The following is an 8,134-nucleotide window of genomic DNA, read 5'->3' on the forward strand; positions in this document are numbered from 1 at the left end:
AGGGAGGGATGGTGTTTGCAAAAGGTTAATTATCTTCACTGAAAGAGCATAAACGATCCCTTCGTGTTGCAGGAAATACCCTCCTGTCCATCTCCCTGATTAGAGATGAGCACATCGGGACTTCCTAGGTTGACGCTGTCAGTGGGAAAAATTAGGGGTGAAAACAGGCATGACACCTTGGAGATCCAAGATTGGATCTTTCCAGATGTTCGAAAAGGACAACTGCTTGCATTGGGGCCCCAAAGCAGTAGAAAAGGGTTTAATCCTTCCGCCACCGCGCGATTTCCCCAACTGGCCTCTTTCCCTTTCCAGGCTGTTCCTAACCCTGCAAAGTGGGGAGGGGAAGCTGGCAAAGAGAAAATGTCTGTCTTTTCCCCTTTCCAACTAATAACAGCACAGGGGTTGGTTTTGGGGAACAGTTAGGGTTGCCAACCTCCAGGTACTAGCTGGAGATTGCCTGCTATTACAGCTGACCTCCAGCCGATAGATTTCAGTTCACCTGGAGAAAATGGCTGCTTTGGCCATTGGACTCTATGGCATGGAAGTTCCTCCCCTCCCCCAAATCCAGCCCTCCTTAGGTCCCGCACCAAAAACCTCCCGCCAGTGGCAAAGAGGGACCTAGCGACCCTAGGAACAGTGCAGTGGCAAGGTTAAGCCCTTCCCCACCCACGCACTGGGGCCCTGATCCAAACTGGGCCCCGGCATGACACCTACGAGCCTTTCAAAACAATGCTTTGAAAAATCTGATCATTGAACTCCCAACATCATGGCTATTCTGGCCTTAATCCTCTGCCTGTATTCATATGTGCCACAGGCTGCATAGTCACAAAGACAATTCCCCCCATTGTGCTGTCACAGCTGCTGAGAATGCAGAGGCATTTGCAGCAACAACAGAGCACCAGCATGTGGGGAGATTCTCCATACTTTCCATGGTCATCCCTTCATGTCTCTTATTCCCCTCCCACACACACACATGCATAGATGCACAAACATACACCATCTAAGGATGTTTTGCTGGCTTTTTAAAAAGGTAGCTGTTACAGTCACTCTTGCGATACAGCAACTACAATTTTTTGAAAGTTTTGGTCGGAAGACCAAGTCCTATGAGGAAAGGTTGAAGGAGCTGGGTATGCTTAGCCTGAAGAGGAGAAGACTGAGAGGCGATATGATAACCATCTTCAAGTACTTGAAGGGCCGTTATATAGAGGAGGGTGCCAAGTTGTTTTCTGTTGCCCCAGAAGGTCGGACCAGAACCAACGGGTTGAAATTAAATCAAAACAGCCTTTTCTCATCAGTCTTTATTTAAAGACATTAGAAAAATGCAACGGGCCTATAATATGCGATTGCAGTTCAATGTGGAGCACCTGGACTGTGTGAAATGACAGGCTGTGCACTGCATGGTGCCTTAGTGTTTATGTGCAGGCATGTGCATGATGTGTACTCCAGCGAAGGAGCATCTGCTTCCCCCTTCCAGAGATTTAATTCATGCAGCTCTTTGGGGAAGGCTGAAACCTTAATTGCTGCAACTAACACTTCAAACTTGCAGGGGTTTTTTGAATGCCCCCAAAATCTCCCACAAAGTAAAAAAGAAAGAAAGAAAAAAGGAGAGATCATGCATTCCTGCATAACTCTTTGCCTGAAAAAATGTAGCATATATATGTACTTCCATATTTCTATTAAGCACAGCTCATATAATTTATCTTAATACTCATTTTTAAAAATATTTATTTTTTTTAGCATGGAAATAAACACTGCCCTGTGATAACAGCGAACATCTTTAATTGTGCCTGAAATGTTATCAGGTATCAGTGCTGAAAGAATGTTGATACCATGGGGCTCAGGGGTAAAGCATCTGATTGGCATACAGAAAGTCCCCAGTTCAATCCCCGGCATCTCCAAGTATAATATGAGAGACCTCAGCCTGAGTCCCTGGAGAGTGGCTGCCAGTCTGAGTAGACAGGACTGAGTTGGACGGACTAACGGCCCAACAGTTTGATTCAACATAAGACTACTTCATGTGTTCATATGTGTGTGTGTTCAATCTGCCCCACTGGGAGACAAGCTTGGGCGGTCTGCCCCTGTGAACTCTTCAAGAAATTGCTTACATAAATCTCTGTATAGAGCACATAGGAGAATCACTATAGGCCAAAGGCGAAGGTAGATTGTAGAGACATTGCATATGCATTCAGTCTCCCTTTCCAAATCATCGTAATTAAACTGTGGAACTCCCTGCCTCAAAATGTGATGATGGCTGACAACTTGGAAGGCTTTAAGAGGGGAGTGGACATGTTCATAGAGGAGAGGGCTATCCATGGCTACTAGTCAAAATGGATACTAGTCATGATGCATACCTATTCTCTCCAGGATCAGAGGAGCATGCCAAATATATTAGGTGCTGTGGAGCACAGGCAGGATAATGCTGTTGCAGTTGTCTTGTCTGTGGGCTTTCTAGAGGCCCCTGGTTGGCCACTGTATGAACAAACTGCTGGACTTGATGGACCTTGGTCTGATTCAGCATGGCTTTTCTTATGTTCTTATCACCTGGGGTGCACTTCAGGAAACCAACGTGGCTGCAAAGACCACTATTCCTGATTATATGCTCTGTTCCCAACCTTTTTTTGACCAGGGACCACTAGGCCTTTTTTGATTGGTGCAGGGACCCCAAGGTTCAAAATAAAAATTCTGAGAATTTGAAAATAAACTTTAATCATAACTGTTAGTTAAACATTAAACTTAGAATAACATTTGAATATATATTTTTATAATAGAGAACGTTTAATTGAAAATATTAATTTATTATGGGTTTATAACTTTGTTTTGCGGACCTTAATTTAGTTCTCGCGGACCCCTGGGGGTCCACGGACCCCTGGTTGGGAACCAATGCTCTAGACCAAGCAACTCCTCCCACTAGGTAGACTGCTCTTCTGGAGGAGGAGGAGGAAGAAGAAGAGTTGGTTTTTATATGCTGACTTTCTTAAGGGAGACTCAAATCAGCCTACAATCACCTTCCCTTCCCCTCCCCACAACAGACACCCTGTAAGGTAGGTGGGGCTGAGAGAGTGTGACTTGCCCAAGGTCACCCAGCTGGCTTCATGCATAGGAGTGGGGAAACAAATCCAGTTCACCAGATTAGCCTCCGCCGCTCATGTGGAGGAGTGGGGAATCAAACCCAGTTCTCCAGATCAGACTCCACTACTCCAAACTACCGCTCTTAACCACTACACTTTGTTGGCTCCCACTCCTTTCAGATAGCCTTTCCTGGCTATTAGCAGGTAACTGCTCCCACCTATGCACAGCTGGCTTTTACAGCTTCCGCTGCATTAATCAAATTTAGACTGCCAAGCCCCTCCAGGGAGGCACCTGCCTCAACCTCTCTGTGTTTCTGCAAAGCGCAAAACACTTTGCAAAGTGCAGATGAAGGCAGATGGAATTCTTGAAAAGAGGGAGGTAAAGTGAAAGTCTGCGGCTGAGCTGGGGTGGAGGAGGGCACAAGTGCCAGGAGAAGAAGAAAGATGAAGGAGGGGAAGGGAGAACAGGCTGGGGAAACAACAGAAGAGGAAAGGTTGAAGGAGCTAGGTATGTTTAGCCTGAAGAGGAGAAGACTGAGAGGTGATATGATAACCATCTTCAAGTACTTGAAGGGCTGTCATATAGAGGAGGGTGCCAAGTTGTTTTCTGTTGCCCCAGAGGGTCCGACCAGAACCAACGGGTTGAAATTAAATCAGAAGAGTTTCCATCTAGACATTAGGAAGAATTTTCTAACAGCTAGAGCGGTTCCTCAGTGGAACAGGCTTCCTCGGGAGGTGGTAAACTCTCCTTCCTTGGAGGTTTTTAAGAGGAGGTTAGATGGCCATCTGTCAGCAATGCTGATTTTGTGACCTTAGGCAGTTCATGAGAGGGAGGGCATCTTGGCCATCTTCTAGGCATGGAGTAGGAGTCACGGGTGTGTGTGGGGTGGGAAGGTAGTTATGAATTTCTTCCATTGTGAAAGGGGTTGGACTAGATGACCCTGGTGGACCCTTCCCGCTCTATGATTCTATCATTCTATGATTCTATTCTATGAGAAAAGACTGGGGAAGCAACAGAAGAACAAGAGAATCTGAGGAGAAAACGAGAGGCTGAGGCTTGCAACGAAAACGCAGCATGGTTTGACAAGTGCGAACAGGCCCACACCTGCGCGAGAGAGCCCTGCATCTGGCAACGTGACGACTCTGCAAACGGTGTTTCTTCTTCCCCCTTGCCACGGTGGGACTCTCTACGTGCACGAGTATTCCCTCGCACCCGCTTCTAAGCAGGTTAGCCTTTCAAAACGACGTTTGAGAAGATGGATTGGGCTGAGAACAGCTCGAGAGGAAATTAATTAAACCCTCCCCTCCTTCCCTAGATTAGCTCATTACAAAAGGAAAGATCAGCAAAAAAACCAGCAAGGAGCTCCGGCGCACCTGAACAGAGGATACCGGTTAAAACAGTTAACAATATGGCATTTAACAGGGTGATTCCCAGAGGTACATTATTCTTGCAGATATGGACTGAAGGGAACTCACTCCTCACATATGTACACATTTAGAGCAGAGCTGTTTTTCTCTCTCTGAAATTCCATTGGGTGGCAGGGAGCAGACTTCTGATCCAGTATGTAAGAACAGAGCCATTGGATTGGACAAAGGTCCATTGAATGCTGCATACAGTTTCCCAGAACGGCCAATCAGGTGCTTCCCGAAAGACCTACAACCAGGGAACACATGAAGCTGCCTTAGACTGAATCAGACCCTTGGTCCATCAATATTGTCTACTCAGACTGGTAGCGGTGCTTCAGGGTCCCAGGCAGAGGTCTTTCACAGCACCTACTTGCCTGGTTCCTTTAACTAGAGATGCTGGGGATTGAACCTGGGACCTTCTGCATGCCAAGCAGATGCTCTGCCACTGAGCCATGGCCCCTTCCCCAAATGCATTACACCTTTGAACACATGAACACAGGAAGCTGCCTTCTACCGAATCAGACCCTTGGTCCATCAAAGTCAGTATTGTCTACTCAGACCGGCAGCGGCTCTCCAGGGTCTCAGGCAGAGGTCTTTCACACACCTACCTGCTTAGTCCCTTGAACTGGAGATGCTGGGGATTGAACCTGGGGCCTTCTGCATGGCAAGCAGATGCTCTACCACTGAGCCACAGCCCCTTCCGTCAATGCCTTCTCCTATTGCTGCCCCTCAGCTGCTTGTAACCTCGAGAACGGATGACTGCAAGGTGATGTAGATAGGGTTGTCCTTACCTGAATACATGAAGTTTCTTATACTGAGTCAGACCATTGGTCTACGCAAGGTCTGTACTGGCTCCCAGTGGTCTCGGGTAGAGATTTCCCACATCAGTTACTACCTGATCCTTTTCATTGGGGATGCTGGAGATTGAGGCTGGGGGCTTCTGCATGCAAAGCAGATGTTCTACGTACTGAGCCGCAGCCCCCTTCCTTAAAGACGACTCAGAAACTACAGTGAGTTCTGAATGGGACAGCTCACTTTTTGACTAAGACTAGGGTTGCCAACCTCCAGGTACTAGCTGGAGATCTCCTGCTATTACAACTGATCTCCAGCCGATAGAGATCAGTTCCCCTGGAGAAAATGACCGGTTTGGCAATTGGACTCTATGGCATTGATGTCCCTCCCCTCCCTAAATCCCACCCTCCTCAGGCTCTGCCTCCAAAAACCTCCCGCCGGTGGCGAAGAGGGACCTGGCAACCCTAACTAAGACGGATCATTGTCAACATAATACACTGGTCTAAGAACGCTTGCCCTGGCAGCCCTACTTACTTGTTTCTGGACTCAATTTAAAATGCTGGGTTTTAAGCCTTCCATGCCCCACCTGGGCCCACTTAACTGCAGGACCACCTCTCCCTTCACAAGCCTGTGTGCCAACTGCATGTGCCAGGTGACAAAGATCAGTTCCCCTAGAGAAAATGGCTGCTTATGAGGGTGACTGGATGGCATTATACCCCACATGTAGTTTGGAACATGTGGTGACATGATGGGGCTTGGTATAACGGATGGAGTGTATGCTTGACTTCCAGGTAATAATACTTTGCATATGTATCATGCATTAAATGTTCAAATCACACATGGTGTTATTGTAATCCATATACATAGCCCTATAAGGTAGGCCATTGTAATTATCTCCACACTGTATTGGGTAGGGTTGCCAGCTCTGGGATGGGAAATACCTGGAGATTTTTGGGGTGGAGCCTGAGGAGGGCGGGGTTCGGGGAGGGACTTCAATGCCATAGAGTCCAATTGCCAAAGCGGCCGTTTTCTCTGGGTGAACTGGTCTCTATCGGCAGGCGATCAGTTGCAATAGCGGGAGATCTCCAGCTAGTGCCTGGAGGATGGCAACCCTAGTATTGGGGGGGAGAGACTGAGAATGAGTGGCTTGCCCACGGCCACCTAATGAGTTTGTGGCAGACATGAGTTCTGAATCAGGAACTTCCCAGGTCACAGTTCAGCCCTTAGATTCAATAGCAGTATAGCGTTTGGTGAACAGACAGCTTTTTATGCCGTGCTCTCGTATGGCCCTGCCAGAAATGAATTCATTTATTAGCATATATTTATAACAGTCATATTCATATCTAGGTATGTTAAACATACACAAGGCAGATTACAATATAATTTAGAACCATAAAACAAGGGAGTCCACCCCTTCTTGACCTTCATCAGGGCAAAATGCCTGCGCTCCACTACAAGACTCAATAAAGCCGATTTGTCATTTGAGAAGAAGCAGTTCCTGAGTTTTGGTTCCCCCCCCCCTATTTTCCCCCCTCTACAAGCTGCCTTGTGCTACTTGGAATGCTTCACGGTCGCTTTTGTTTGTGACAACAAAAAGTGGTTTCCGTGGCAACTCAGTGTGATGTCACAGAAACAAGGGGAGTGAGGTCATAAATCGTTCAGGGGAAAGTACTCAACCAAACAACCTTGTGGATTGGTATACTATGGAACTCGACATGCCTTTAGGCTTTGAGGTCAATTTTGGGATTTTTGGTGGTTCTGTTGGACTGCTGACTTTTCTCTCTCTCTTTTTTTTTTTTGAGAAGATTACTCCCCCCCCCCCAAAAAAAAAACCACACACACAGAATGGAAAGATTTGTCCCAGGAATTTCTACCAGTTGATGTCCAGGAAGCTACATTTAATACAAAGGCATGTTTCTTCCAAAGTTGTTCTAAAAGACACCCCATATCCCTATGTTTTCTAGACTGCTGGGCTGCAACGTAATTGAATTTAGAAGAAGAAGAAAGGTTGGTTTTTATATGCCGACTTTCTCTGCCACTTAAAGAAGAATCAAACTGGCTTACAATCAGCTTCCCTTCCCCTCCCCACAGCAGACACTCTTTGAGGTAGGTGGGACTGAGAGAGCTCTAAGAGAGCTGTGACTAGCCCAAGGTCACCCAGCTGGGGGTGAAGCAGTGAAGCAGTGGGGAAACCAACCCGGTTCACCAGATTAGCCTCTGCCGCTCATGTGGAGGAGTGGGGAATCCAACCCGGTTCTCCAGATTAGAGTCCACCGCTCCAAACCACCACTTGTAACCACTACACCATGCTGGCTTTGGAGAGGTTGCTGACTCCTTACTCAGCCTTAAAGGGTTCCCACTTCTCTCCCCCTTGCCTCTTCCTCCAGGCTCTATGCTTCTCACACAACAGAGCAAGAAAACACCTCCTTTCACAATCCATTTCTCATGCCACAACTGCATGCATGTTTTCCAGGTCTGGCAATCCCATTTATATAAAAAACCGAAGAAGAAGAGAGGAGCAACTGTATCTTTATGCTTGAAAGAAAGGGAGTATAAAAATCACAAAGTAGTCATGCACACCAAAGAACATAAGCAGATGCTGGTTGGATCAGACCCCCAAAGGCCCTTCTAATCCAGCATACCTTTTCCATCAATGGCCAGACAGATGCTTGTGGGCCACCTACAAGAAGAGTGTAAAGGTGACAAATTTCCCTTGCTGTTAGCCCTGGCCCTGCAATTGGTGTTCAGAGGTATACTGCCTACAGACAGGAGGTTCCATTTTGCTATCATCACTAATAGTCATACAATAGTGTAGCAGTCTGGAGCAAAGTAAAGTAAGGTATCATATAAGTGATGGAGAAGAGGTC

The sequence above is a fragment of the Euleptes europaea genome, chromosome 13, assembly GCF_029931775.1.
Source record: "Euleptes europaea isolate rEulEur1 chromosome 13, rEulEur1.hap1, whole genome shotgun sequence".
Lineage (NCBI taxonomy): Eukaryota > Metazoa > Chordata > Lepidosauria > Squamata > Sphaerodactylidae > Euleptes > Euleptes europaea.